Here is a 15,639-nt window from a genome sequence, read left to right as displayed (position 1 = left end):
CATTTCACTAGAAAATGAGTTTTATGTTGATGTATAAAGTAATCCATAAGAAAAACAATGCTTCATGTCTCAGGTAGGTTTTTAAGGCATAGATATATTAGTAAGTAAACACTCACTGAGAGGAGGTGGAATGTTTCCATGATACATATTATTCACTACGTGATTCCCCAAAGTCACCCTAAGGAGGTTTTTCAGCTATTATAACTAGATGTATAATGAGCTTTTTCAGAAGGATGTATGGGTTTGCATGAGATTTTATTATTCTCACCACACATTTAGAACATATTTTTACTAGAAATTGAGTATATTGAAGCAAAGAGTTCAAATTTGTGACCCTCTGTGTTCCTAGGACATACTCCCTTCTGCATTTACATTTGAAATTTTCTAACAAGATTTTACCTGGTCCATTAAATTTTTATTCATTGTTGTTGATTTAGAAGATTTTTAAACTTTTTATTCCTAAGTCATTGCTCATCCAATTCTATCCTAAATGTATTCTCTCTGATGGATGCCAATGCTATAAACTTTAAAAATTATTTTTAAAATATATAGTGCATAGACAGCTTATGGTGCAAAATTAGCATGCTTTGTCACATAAAACCACACCTCACACCTTATGAGTAAAATAAGTGTTCCTAATTGGAATCATAATAAGTGGTATTTTTTGTGTTGTTAGTTAAGTAATTGTAATAGTACATGACCTCAGAGTGTCTTGTTATTCTCCTCAAGAATCTGATTGACAGTTACCATGCCATGTTCTTTTTCATACTTCTCATTGTTATCTAGGTAGCATGTGCTTTGCCTCTGTCTCACCTGCAGCATCACATGGTTTAGTAAAACAAGGACTGATCAGAATATGAGGCAGAAAATGATCTGCTTCATTTGAGAAGTGAGAATTTTATGAGTAGATACTACCAGAGTACACAAGAGGAGGGGTTCACAAAAGGCCTTCCATCTTTAGGTTGTGTGTTTCTGCAGTTGTCTGTAAATGATGCTGTACAAACTTCAGTTAAAGCCTGCTTTCAGATACCTAATAAGAAGTGTGTAATGATTACTTTTGATATGTGGGATTCTGTAAGTACATCATTTTCTAAATCAGGAGATCTCCAAATGTATTTTTTGTGTTAGTAATGTATAGAACCATAAGAACTAGTATATAGAACTACTAAGCCTACAGATTTTTGTCTAATAATCATCACATAATTTTCTAAATCAAAATTAGACACCTGAAATGCAGTGGCCCTCTGATATTACTGTCCCCCAATATTTCCACCCTGTCTTGAAACATATTAAGGCACACTGTAGACTTCTGTGGAGAACAAGTTTCCAGGCTATTGTGTGTTTTACTGCTTGTAGAATAGAGTCTGAATATTGAAATGTTGGCTTTTATAGAACCTTTTACTGGTGTGGAGATAGTGGTATGACTAAAAGCTGTCTCAAAAAAATCTTTCATATAAAGTGGCCATGTCTAATACAGCACATAATTCTACTTAAAAGTGTCATATGATAGGATTGCAAGAAACTGTAATGGTATAACAGTAAATTAGTAGTAGAATATTTTAATGCTGATAACCAGCAGACCATTCTGTCTATTTAATTATCCCTTAAACTTTAAACAATGTGCAGGTAAACCCAGACTGCCTCTTAAGTAGCAGTCTGTATCAGCCAAGGGCTCTGAGAAGAACCAATAGGGGCTGAAAATTTAGTCCTACAGCTTCTTGTTATCTGACTTTGAGAAAGTTTCATAGCTTTTCAGATTGGTATCATTTACATAGCACCTCATTCTTCACAATTTTCTTCCAAGGTAGATAATGTCTACATTGCATACAAAAAAAAAAAAGTGTTAGGATCAAAATAGTTGAAAAAATAGCTTTTGACTCCTAAAGTCAGAATTATCAGCTACAAACATATTCCTAATCTTAAATTTAGGCTTTTTATCCAATCCCAACCTGTACAATTTTTCAGGGATCTTAAATCCAAGGACCCCAAAATGAACATATCATGTCTTTTATTTCTCCTGAATGGACTAGTTAGTTTCTATTTTTCCTGTCTTGGTTGGCACTGTGGTTGATCAGGGCTCTCAGGCCCATGTCCACTATAATCCCCTCAGAATACCACAGAACCAGTCTGATTATATCACAACTCTCTAAGATATTGCATTGTTTCCTCAGGATAAAGGCCACAGTTTCTAACATGACTTATAATCCAGTCTTATCCCTGTTGCACTTACCTTTTTGTTGCTGGACAAAACATCTGACCAGAAGCAACTTTATAGGAGGGAATGGTTTATTTGGGGCTTACAGTTTGAGGGAAAGTTTCATCATGATGGAGAAAGTATAGTAGAACAGAAGTTGGGTATCACATCAGCTGGCTGAGCAGTAGCAGTAACAATGATTGAGCTAATGAGCACACAGTAGGGCTAGGCTAATAAACCTCAACGTACAGCCCCAGTGATGCACCACCTCCAGCAAGGCTGTACTCCCCAAGGCTCCACCTGTTGGGGATTGAGTATGAGGCTTAATCACAAACACATGAGGCTGTGAGGAGCACTTTACATCATATAACCACTAGCCTCTTGTCTCTGTCTTCTCACCACATCCCTATCCCTAGGCACTAAGTTCCCTCAGGGCACAGAGAAGTCTTATTCACTTTCATATCCTTGAGGCACAGCCCAATAAAATGCGTACATTTGGGGAGGTGCCCCATAAATATTTGGTGAGTACATAAGATGTAAATGTGTGATCAAATAAGTGATTGAGAAAAATGGTGAAGTAGCTTCTGTATTTGTTGGACTATTTTATTTTATTTTATTTTATTTTATTTTATTTTATTTTATTTTATTTCATTTCATTTCATTTTGCATAGTAGTTTCAAAAGGCCTGAAAGTTTTCTTCTACACCTGTACTCACACGTGGCAGATGAGGCATTCAGGCACAGAGAGAAAGGAATTTCATTGTAGATACATACCCACCATCTAGAACTCATCACTAGTCCAGCATTTTCTTGCTTTTTTGCTTTCTTTTCCTCCTATGCCAATTGTGCTCTTAGGAATGAATGCTCCCACCACCCATCATCACACCTTACCTTTGCCACACTTTCAATTGCAGAAAATTCCCATTGTCTTTAACAGCAATATTTGTGACAAGTTTTCTCTCCCAAGATAAGAAAAGCATCAAGTCATGGTCTCCAAGTGTAGGAACAGAATGCTCCACGTTGGCTTGATGGTATTGGATACTCCTTGAAAGCTTAGGAGCATTATTGATTTGTGGTTCTTGTGACAGTGGCCATCTATTACACCTCATAATGGAATCATGGAGAGAGAAGTAACAGGATTTATATTTTCGTCAAAAGATGATTTTTATGTGCAGAACGTTTACCAATTTTTGTTACTTTAGTAAAGAATGCTTCCCCAGAACTATCTCCCAGCATTTATTTCGTCTTATTTCTGTATTAGGTAAGCCTTAGTAGAAATGGTTGAAATCATTTGGTAACATCAGAATGGAGTGATACAGGTGCTTTATACTGAGTGAAATTATTTTTCATGGATATTTTTACCAATGTATGAAATTACTCATATGCATAGTATAAATTTATTTTTTAATTAAGCATCCTAATATTCTATCAGATATTAAACTTGGACTTGACAATGTGATTATTTCTGGAATAACTCAATAAAATGTATAAACCACTATGTACTGAGATTTAACAGCTCTATCACTACCATTGTCTATTACTTCATGATTGCTAAACCTTAGCTAAAATGTGTCTGATGACCTAATTAATATGTAAAGCTGTTCTATGCTGAGTAAACCTTTCGGTAATGATGTAAGACATAACAGTAAAAGACTTGAGAGTCCCTATAAGTTACTGCTAAATTAAATCAAATTAAAATGTTTATAATGAGAAACAGTTGGTATCAAAAGGCAAAGTTAAAAAAATATGCAGAAATAAAAATGACTATGAGTTTTAGTGATAAATGGCTGTGTTTCTCCTTATGTGTAACTTAATAGATTTCTCAGCCACAGATCAAAAAATGAGATGAGATTTTAATTATTTTGGGGGACAGTAATTTTTCTTATGTATATAAATTTATTTAAGTACATAAATTTAAGTTGCATTAGATCTTTAATATATGTGGTCTCAATATGAGAAAATTAATTATGAGGCATATGAGTATTGATTTACTCCAAAAATAACTTTAAATAGATTGAGGCTGGCTGACCTTAAATATTTATATTGTTATATTAGTACATATTTGATATTATAGATCAATGCCAGATAGGAAGCAAAAAACTTTATTAAAATAAAATAATTCTGAGTACACAGTTAGTATTTATTAATAATATAAATCTATTAAGTTCCCTGACACTTTTGACTCAGTACATTTTTCATCACAGCATATATTAATTTAATTTCATGATCACTTACCTTTGTAAGGCATATTTATCAGAAATTTGTATCAAGTTATATTATTTTACCTAGGAATACTAAAGACATGCAGAAGCAACAGAAAATTAAAATATAACAAAACTTTTCATAGCAAAATGATTCCTGGTGAAATTCTATCCCAAAAACATGAATTTTGTATGAGGGAATAGAAGAATTTAAATTGAAAATCTGAGAAACTTGACAAACATGACTTTGAAAAATGAAAAAAAAAAAAAAAAAAACCTTTGGAAAACTTACTTTGCCAATGGGCTGTTCTTTTTGTAAACATTACTAATCCATTTCTGCTGTGAATGAAAAAATACAAACTTCACATGCCACAGCCATTAAGTTAACTTTGATGATACAAAGACAAAGGAGGAAAAGAAGTCCTGCTTCTGGTCTTTCCTCATTAACATGGTTGTCTGGATGTGAATTTCCCGAGGAGGCAAGGCAGGTCATTTGATGGATGTGCTAATCTGCTAATCTACCTAAAAAGAGATGTCTAAATACACTTATTGCTACCGATCCAATCTTAAAGCTTTGTCTTTAATATAAAAATGTGATTAGATTACATATGATGAATGGATTTTTAATCACAGTTATGCCATTAAGAGTTAGTGCCTCACTTGGGAGGCAGAAGTAGGAGGATCACCGAGAGTTCGAAGTCAGCCTGAGACTTCATAGTGAATTCCAGATCAGCCTGAGCTAGAGTGAGACCCTACCTCAAAAAAAAAAAAAAAAAAAAAAAAGAAGAGTTAGTGCTAGTGCCTAATGATATTCTTCCTCTTATAGAATGAAAAACTATTAAAAAAAAATAAAATAAAATACAGAGCTAAGGGTATGGTTCAATTAGAGACCTGTCACACATAAGGCCTGGGTTCCATCCTCGTCACCAGCAACAAAGACACCTCACCAAAGGCTTTTGACCATACACTATATATGTAGGACTTTAATTTCAGCACTTAAACATACATACATCTTTTGTACTTTAATCCTTTATTTCTTTTTTGTTTTGTTTTGTTTTGTTTTGTTTTGTTTTGTTTTGTTTTGTTTTGTTTTGTTTTACGAGGTAAGGTCTCATTTTATCTCAAGCTGACTTGGAATTCTCTATGTAGTCTCAGGGTGGCCTTGAACTCATGGTGATCCTCCTACCTCTGCCTCCTGAGTGCTGGGATTAAAGGCGTGCGCCACCACGCCGGGCCTCTTATTTCATTTATAACAGACATTGCTTAATGTTAAAGGAAACTAGTCTTCCTTGATATATTTAATATAAGGTCAAAAACACAAAGGCTAAAGTCAGGTGTCACCCAAACGCATCCTGTGTGGCTCCTAAGCCATATGTCTTTTCCATATTACTTCACTTTTATGTGCCCTAATATGTTCATGTGTTCATGTGCAAAATGAAGATGATAATAATATTTACCACATAGGATTATTTTAGAGATTACAAATGTCAGCAAAGCCGATAGCATCATATTTTGGGCTACTAAGTACTCAATACATGATATTTGATATAATTATAAGTTATATTTCAAATATATATATATACATATATATATAATTGTTGTGGCTATAGGGCATGATTGAGTTAGCTGAACATACTCTGAAATATTATCAAAGAAAGTTACAAGGACTGTAGTTGCCCTTTTTCAATATTTTTTATTATTTGTGAGGAGAGAGAACGTATCAGAGAATGAGAGAATGAGAATGGGTGCAACAGGGCCTTTTGCAACTGCAAATGAATTCCAGATGCAGGCATCATGTTGTGCATCTGGCTCTACTTGGGTACTGGAGAATCCAACCTGTGCCATCAGACTTTGCAAACAAGTGCCTTTAACAGCTGAGTCATCTTCCCAGCACTCATTTATAAAAACAAAAATGTTCATTCATATGCTAGCTTTAACTATCATTTTACCACTTTATTTTTCAAAATATAAATCTTTCTGCATCTGGACATTTTTTAGTTAGAAGATATTTAAATTAATTAATTTTGTTCTTGTTATAGATTTATTTAACTAATTTATCTCATATTTGTTTAATTGATAACATGCACCTAGAAACAACCTCTTTAAGGGGGAAGAAAGATTGTAAGAGCCACAAATTGAGACATCATGCCCAGAAGCATTCCCTCCACCCCCCAAAAATAACTGATTACTGCTCCCATCCCACAGTGCATAAACCACAACCCTATGATGAATACCTGCAACCTCACTAAGGAAGATTCTCAACGGAATGGGGATAGGGACAATGGAAAACAGGGTATAACACATGATGTATCTATATGAAACATCTTGTTAATTAACAATAATAAGAAGAAGATAGTAAAACAGATAAGTGTGGCTCACATGCAGGAGAGAGACAGGCTCTGTGTAAACTGCTAACATGGTGACAAGAAAGGTTTCCTTTAGCTCCTCCTTTGGGGAAATGTCAAAACACTGAGCCTTATTCCTTACCTCCTCTTCAGAAGCATAATGTATGAAAGTAGCTGGACTCACAGCAGTCCTCCTCCCTCAGCCTCCCAAGTGCTGGAATTAAAGGTGTGAACCAGGACACCTGGCTTCAACTTTGTTTTTAAAAATCAAATTTTTTAAAATTGAAAGGAAGTAAACCACATTGGGCACATAACTCAGTGGTGGGATGCTTATCTCCCATCTGTAAGGTCCCAAGTTTGATCCCCAACTCTCAAAATGAATAACTGGACATTTGTGTTTTGGTTATTATTTTAAGAAGAAAATAAGGAAGTGTGGACTAGTGACTGTCTAAAGACAGTGAAATTATATCTCACTTATTTTTCTCTGAGTCCTTATCCTAATTAGTAACACAACATTATTTTTTAGTTAAACATGTAACTTAATAATCCTTACACTAAAAATGAAAAATTGTTGTCTCATGTGCTTTTCTTTTTAGGATAGAAAAAGAACAGGTTCTTAATTATTTCAATTTGGTTTTAAAAGTGTATTAAGATAGTTAAAGTTGTCTAAAATATTTCAAATATACAATGTAAAATAATGCACATCAAACAGTATTTTACTATGTGTAAACAGAAGAGAGGAGTGGGAATAAAATATAATAAACACATAAATAAAAAAATAAAATTAGATATTTTACTAAAGTCTAAAAACGAACATCTTTAGAGTTTTCAATTTAGTATAATATAAGAATTTAACTTAGGTCTTAATGACTTTCAGAATCTCATTGGCATGTGTCATAATGCATTTCTGTTATTAATTTAATTCAAAAGTTTATATTCTTTATAGTCACTTAAACATTGTTCTATTTCAGTTTTAATGCAAATTGATTAAAAACAATATTTTCTGAAAATTTAAGCTCATATACCATCAGTTATTTATTTATTTATTCATTTATTTATTTGAGAAAGAATATGCATGTACCAGGGCCTTCAGTCACTGTAAACAAACTCCAGACCCATGCGCCCTCTTGAGTATCTGGCTATGTGGATCCTGAACTGGGATCATTTTAATTTTGTAGACAAACACCTTAACTGCTAACCCATCTTTCCAGACCTATTATACCATTTTTAAAAAGTAAGTAAGTTATATGTGTTGGTGGAGGTCTGTAAATCCAGTGACCAGAGGGCTGAGACAGGAGGATTGGGAGTTTCAGACCACTCAGAATTACATAGCAAGTATCAGGCCATCCTAGGCTACATAACAAAACACTATCTCCAAAAAATAAAATAATAAAAAGGGTTCCAAGTACGCTGGGTATGGTGGTGCACGCCTTTAATCCCAGCACTCAGGAGGCAGAGGTAGGAGGATCCCTGTGAGTTTGAGGCCACCCTGAGACTACATAGTGCATTCCAGGTCAGCCTGGGCTAGAGTGAGACCCTACCTCAAAAAACAAAGAAACAACAATAAAAGAGTTCAGAGTTAAATCAACATAATTCTCCCAGATCATTCAGGTTAGTTGGGGAAAAAAGAAAAATCCTACTCACTCTTTCCATCTATCTGTCATGGGTGATAGATAGCAACTGTGATAGAGAGATCTCTCATACCCTTACTGTAAAGTCTAATTAGCACTGGAAATTCAGACATACCGGGAAATTAATGAAATGGAAAATAAGTTACCAGCTGTTAGAGAGAAATTCTCCAAGAAAAGAAGCCAAATGGAACTATTTGGGAATTTTACAAAGATCTTCACTTTTAAATTCACAATTAAAAACTGTTGGGTTACTGGGGGGTTTTGTTGTTGTTGTTTGTTTATTTGTTTGTTTGTTTGTTTGTTTGTTTGTTTGTTTGTTTTGAGTTAAGCCAAACTGACTGCTTTTTTTTTTTTTTATGAGTGAGAGAGAGAAAATTGGTGCATCAAGGCATCCAGCCACTGCAATGGAACTTCAGATGTGTTTGTCCCCTAGTATGCAGGTGTGACGTTGCATGCTTATGTCACTGTGCATCTGGCTTACATGGAACCTGGAGCATCTAACATGAGTCTTTAAGATTCACAGGCAAGCATCTTAATAATTGAGACATCACTTCAACCCATAGATTACTTTTTGGAACAATTTTATTTATTTCAGAAGAGAGAGAGAGAATTTGAATGAGAATAGGCACATGAGGACCTCTAGCCAATACAAATGAATTCCAGATGCATGAGCCGCTTCATGCAATCTAGTTGCATATTGTGTAGTGTGTGTGTGTGTGTATGAAAACTTTTTTAAATTGACAGTTTCCATACTTACAAACAATAAACCATAATAATTCCCTCCCCTTCCCCACTTTCTCATTCACCAGTCCACACTCCATCACATCCCCTCCCTCTCTCCATTAGTCTCTCTTTTATTTTGATGTCATCATCTTTTGCTCCAATTATGAGGTTTTGGTGTAAGTAATTCTAGGCAATTGGAGGTTGGGGATGTTGAAGCCAGTTTCGGCCTGGACAGTTGTAATGCAAGCAGTGCTACCCTTCTTTGGCTCTTGTACTTTTTCTTCCACCTCTTCTACAATGAACCCTGAGACTTGGAGGGTGTGATAGAGATGTTTCATTGCTGAACACTCGTCCATCACTTCTTTACAGCACTATGGTGCCTTTTGGATCATTGTAGTGGTCATTGCTATCTGAAAAGAGAAGCTTCTCTAACCAAAAATGAGAGTAGCATTAATATATGGATATGAACATGAAGTGAATTACAAGGCAGTTTGGTGAGAATAATATATGCACTTAGCCAGATAAGAGCAAGCAGTACACTCCTAAGGCTCATGACCTCCCATGCCATAGGCTTTTGATTAGGTTTTTAGTACCAGAAGTGTATTCCCTCCCATAGAATGGGCCTCCAGTCCAATTAGAGAGCACTTGGTTTCCCCCAGAGCAGACATGCCAGTATTGCACCCATTCGGTCATTTTGCCTGGCTGGCCAAAATTAAGGCTTCCAGTGTCCACAGTTATCACTGCTAATGACTTCTGTCTCCCATAGGGCTGCATGCACTACAGCTTTTCCCAGTATTCAGTCACCTAATCTATAGAGAGGAGGTTTTCAGCTCAGTCCCAGCTTGATTTCTCAGTATCCTTTCCACTCAGGTATGTGGTGTCTTCAGCAATTAGGATCTTATCATCTGTTTCTGGAGCCTTGGCAGTAGCCTGTAATGTTTTGGGAACAACAGGGACCTCCTTGGCCAACAACTCACTGGAAGGTATTCCATCCCTAGCACTGAAAATTTTTAGTAATAATCTATGATTTCTGAGTACTGCATTATCCAAAAAAAGGTAGGCTTTAATATGTCTGATTCAGAATATCTTGAATTTTGATTGACCCTCCCATCACCCTTCTTTTACTCAATTTCTTCCCCTGGCCTTGCTTAGACCATTCCACTCTCTATAATCTGTTCTTCTACTTACATATATACAGTACCATCCCCTTAAGTCCTCTCCTCTCCTCCCTCTCTTGTAGCCCTTTTCTAGCTTACTGGCCTCTATTAAAAAAAAAAAAAAAAAAAAAAAACAAAACATTGGTTCCAGCTCACACACAAGTCTAAAATAATTGTAGCTATGATCTACATACAAGAAAGAACATGCGACTTTTGGCTTTGTGGGCCTGGGTTACCTCACTTAGTATAATCCTTTCTAGCTCCATCCATTTCCCTGAAAATTTCATAGTTATACTTTTCTTTACTGCTGAATAGAACTCCATTGTGTAAATGTACCACATCTTTATTATCCATTAAGTTTTTGAGGGACATCTAGGCTGGTTCCATTTCCTAGGTACTGTGAATAGAGAGTACTGAAAATTCCTTCTATTCTGTTTCTGTAGGACTTTTACCATGAATGGTTGTTGGATTTTGTCCAATGCCTTTTCTGCATCTAGGGAGATGATCATGTGATTTCTTTTTGTCCTTCAGTCCATTAATATAGTGCATTAAATTTATCGATTTGCATATATTGAACCATCCCTGCATCTCTGAGATAAAGCCTTAGTCGGGGTGAATAATCTTCCTGATATATTCTTATATTATTTGCCAATATTTTGTTGAGAAGTTTTGTAACTATGTTCATGAGGGAGATTGGTCTGTAATTTTCTTTTCATTTTTTTTTTTTTTGTTTGTTCTGTCTTTGTCTGGTTTGGGGATCAGGGTGATGCTGGCTTCATAGAAGGAGTTCAGTAGAATTCTTTTTCTATTTTATGGAAAAGTTTTGGAAGCAGTGGTGTTAGTTCTTCCGTGAAGATCTGGTAAATTTCACCAGTGAATCCATCTGGGCCTGGAATTTTCTTAGGTGGGAGACTTTTTATAACTTCTTGGATCTTTGTATTTGTTATAGGTCTATTTAAATGGTTTATCTCATCTTTATTTAATTTTGTTTGGTCATAAGAATCAAGGAAATCATCCATATTTTTCAGATTTTCAAACTTAGAATCATATGCATTCTAAAGTATGTCCTTATGATTTTCTGAATTTCTTTTGTATCTGATGTAATGGTGCCTTTGTCATCTCTAACTTTCTTAATTTTTGACTCTCTTTCTTCTGGTAAAATTTGCTAAGGGTTTGTAAATCTTGTTTATACTTTCAAAAAATCAACTCTTTGTTTCATTCATCCTCTTGATTGTTTTTTGTTTCTATTTCATTCATTTCTGCCCTAATGTTTATTATTTCTTTCCATCTACTAATTTTTGGTTTGCCTTGTTCTTCTTTTTCCAAGGCCTTAAGGTGAAGTATAAAGTTTTGTACTTGCAACCTTTTTAATTTCTTAATCTAGGCACTTAAATCTACAAATTTTCCTCTTATGACTGCCTTCTTTGTGTCCCAAAAGTTTTGGTATATTATGTTCTCAATATCATTTGATTCTATGATTTTTTTAAAAATTTCCTCTTTGGTTTCTTCAATGTTTCATTCTCATTCAGTAGTGTACTGTTTAGCCTCCATGAATTTGTGTATGCCCTATAGGTTTTCTTGTTGCTGGTTTGTAGTTTAATCCCATTGTGATTAGATAGAGTGCAAGGGATTATTTCAGTTTTCCTGTATTTATTAGGATTTACTTTGTATCCTAATATATGATCTATTTTAGCAAATGTTCCATGAACCGCTGATAAAAAATGTATATTCTGCAGCATTTGGATGGAATGTTCTGTAGATATCTGCTAGGTCTACTGTTTCTATGACATCATTTAGTCCAGATGTCTCTCTGTTTATTTTTCACCAGGATGACCTGTCAATAGATGAGAGTAGGGTATTGAAGTCACCCACTATTACTGTGGTTGGTATTATCTGTTACCTTAAGTCTAGTAGTGTTTGTCTGATGAAATTCGGAGCACCCATGTTAGACGTATATATGTGTAGAATTCTCATGTCTTCCTACTTAATTTTTCCTTTAATCAAGGTAAACTGACTTTTCTCTTTCCTCACTAGTGTTGGTTTGAAGACTACTCTACCAGATATCAAGATAGCAACACCTGCTTGTTTCTTAGGCCCATTTTCTTGGAATACCATTTTCCATTATTTCCTCCTAAGATAGTATCTGTCTTTTGTGGAGAGATATGTTTCCTAGAGGCAACAAACAGAAAGATCCTGCCTTACAGTCCAATCTGTAAACCTGTGTATTTTGATGTGGCAATGAAACCATTGATATTAAGAGCTATTATTGAAAGGTATGTATTTATACTTGATTTTTTCTTGTTTTTTAATGCTTCCTTTTTTCCCTTTTACTCTCTTGTATTAATTATTTTTCAAGTATGCTTTATTTTTTCATTTCCTCATGTGTGTGCTTTCCTTTCTCTTCAGCAAGGAGTATCCCTTCAAGCATTTTGTGTATAGCTGTTTTAGTTGTCCTATATTCCTTTAGCCTTTTTTAAAAAAAATTTTTGTTTTATTTTTATTTATTTATTTGAGAGCAATAGACAGAGAAAGAAAGAGGCAGAGAGAGAGAGAATGGTCGCACCAGGGCCTCCAGCTACTGCAAATGAACTGCAGACACATATGACCCCTTGTGCATCTGGCTAACATGGGTCCTGGGGAATCGAGCCTCGAACCAGGGTCCTTAGGCTTCTCAGGCAAGCAGTTAACCACTAAGCCATTTCTCCAGCCCTTAGCCTGCTTTTTGTTGTGGAATTTCCTTACTTTTCCATCAATTTGGATGGATATCTTTGCTGGATCAGGTATTCTTGGTTGACAGTTGTTGTCTTTCAGAATCTTGATGACATTATTCCAAGTCTTTCTGTCTTTTAAAGTTTGTGTTGAGTAATCTGCTATTATCCTGATGGGCTTGCCTTTATAAGTAACTTGCTTTCTCTTCTAACTAGTTACAATATATATTCTTGGTTTGAGTGTTTAGTAGTTTAATTATAATATGGCAACGAGGGGTTCTTTCGAGGTTTTGTCTGTTTGGTGTTCTAAAGACTTCCTGTATCTGCACTGGCATCTCTTTCTCAGTTTGGTAGAGATTTTCTTCTATGATTTTGTTGAAAACACATAGTATGCCTTTGGAGTAAAATTCTTCTCCTTATACTATACCCTGAATTCTTATGTTTGATCTCTTCATAGTGTCTCAATTATCTTGAAATCCTCATTCATACCTTCATATTAACTTGTCTTTCTCTTTGTTGCAGTGTATTAGATCTGCTACCTGGTCTTCTCGTTTAGATATTCTGTTCTCTTCTTCATCCATTATATTGGTGAGAGTTTCTGCAGAACTTTTTATTTGACTTACTCTGCTTTTTATTGCTAGTATTTCTGGCTGGTTTTTCATTAGTATTTCTATTTCCTTAATCTTGTCTTATATTGACCTCATTTTTTCATTAAATTGGCTTCCTCTCTCTTCTTTGATTTCTTTGAGCCTAATTATAATCATCCTTTTGAAATTTTTCTCAGGCATTTCCTCTAAATCTCATTGGAGGTAATTTTTGATGGATTTATAATTTTTGGTAGAATTATATTGTCTTGTTTTTTGTTTCTTGTATTACAATGTAGAGATTTTTGCATCTTGAAGTAGTTTGATGCTTGTGTTTTTCTAATTATCTGCAATATTCTTAGATATATCACTCAATCTGATATTATATATCTTCAGGATAGGAGCTTAAGTGCTAGGTATGGTTCTTAAAAGACTCTCAGAGTAACAGCAAAAGTGACCTTAGGTGTTGGGTTTGCCTTCTATTCGAATATTCTAGTAGGCTGGGTGGAGAAAAATACAAGTAAATTCTAAAATTTAACTGAACAATATACATATTCAATGAAAACCAACACAGAGTATTTATGCAAGAATAGGTATTATGATAAACAGACACTCTAACAAAGTAAGAGTCTTTAAGGATGTGTGTTGCCCCACACCCTTAATCCTGTCAACTGGGAGGCTGAGATTTCTGGCCTGTAGAGGGTTCTAAGGTCAGCATTTTATCAAGTAAGACACTGACCCCATAACTTACAGAAAAGGAGACAAAGGCATTATAAATCAGGAAGCAACAAATGACAACCCCAGAATATCAGATTTAACACATAATCTATCCTGGTATGGAAGGTGCAATTAGCACTTCCATGCAGGTCTATACACCAGGTTTTGTGGTGGGTGCTATCCTTTTGTAAATATCTTGTTACCTTTTGGGATGACTTTGGTCTCAGCTATGCTTTGCACCCACTTGGGTCCCTCGTTGCTGCTCTGTGGGCTCAAGTGGTCTGGCTGGGTCAGTGGTTTGCTGCTTTGATACCTGCACTGGGGGCTGTGTATGTGAGCTCCCTTCCCCAGACCTCTGGTGGTTGCTGTCACTTGTGCTGTCAGTGAGATGAGAGGAGGCTGTGGGTTGTGGCTGAAGTTGTACCACTGGTCCCTGCAGTCCTTTTCCTCACGAGCCACTCAGCTGGTCCCTCCTGTCCTCCCATTTAGGAATATTGAGTGTGAGAGGAGGCTGGTGTCAGTGGAAAATCCCCTCACTTGGCTGTTTTTGCTGCTTAGGCAGAGCTTGGTAATTTTGGCTGCATGGTCCTGGTGCTGCCACTGCTGGAGCCACTTCTGCCTGCTTCTGTGGTCTGTAGACAGTCCGGATCTCTCCTACTTCTCTGCTCTGGTTGGTAATTTCTTACACACCTTCACTTTTCAGTAAAAAAGTATATTTTGCTGTTTTTTTTTTGTTTGTTTGTTTGTTTTTTCCTTTTTCCCTCCTAGGCTGCTTTGGCGTGGTTCCTACACTGCCATCTTACCTGGATGTCCCCTGATTGCAGCTTTTTAAGGGTCCTGTGTTGTTGAATTCCTGGACCTTCTATGGGACTGAGTTATTGGAGATTTCACAAAGTCCAAATTTTAGATTCATCTCTTCATGTCCAAATTAAAATTTCCTTATTGTAATGACCTCAGTTATAAATTTAATATTTCATCTTTAAGCTGAGTGTTTGCAGGAATATTTTCATTTTATGCAGCTTTTGGCATTGCTATAACTTGAAAAACAATCACTGTTTTAGAGGTAAGCATAATTTGGTTGATGTTCAGTGACTTCTGAGAGTATGAATCTCCAGCATGTACAGTGACACTCATGTAGCTGGGTGAATGGTGAAGGTGAGGCAGGTCATTGAGAAGCAATTGCATCCCGAACTTTCATGCGGCTCCCTAAGAACAGTGCTTGGATGTGCCTGCATTTTGTTTTCACTCACTTTTCAGTTCTCCAAACTGAGTCTGTACTTCTAGGCAGCCTCTTTCCTGTGCTTACTTTCTGTTTCTTTCTGCTATGTAAGCTTGCTGGAAGAAATTTCCACATAGAAACCCCTAGCAGTAAGCTTTGTC

At 35.8% G+C, this 15,639-nt stretch overlaps 1 protein-coding gene across 2 annotated transcripts in view; it reads left to right on the top strand.

The window, feature by feature from the left end:
- Nucleotides 1-15,639, top strand: part of Nell2 (neural EGFL like 2) — a 396,883-nt gene that overhangs the window by 294,141 nt on the left and 87,103 nt on the right. The gene's annotated exons all lie outside the window — the stretch shown is intronic.

This window comes from Jaculus jaculus, chromosome 6 (assembly GCF_020740685.1).
Source record: "Jaculus jaculus isolate mJacJac1 chromosome 6, mJacJac1.mat.Y.cur, whole genome shotgun sequence".
Taxonomy (NCBI): Eukaryota; Metazoa; Chordata; class Mammalia; order Rodentia; family Dipodidae; genus Jaculus; species Jaculus jaculus.
This window is presented reverse-complemented; position numbering and strand designations above follow the sequence as displayed.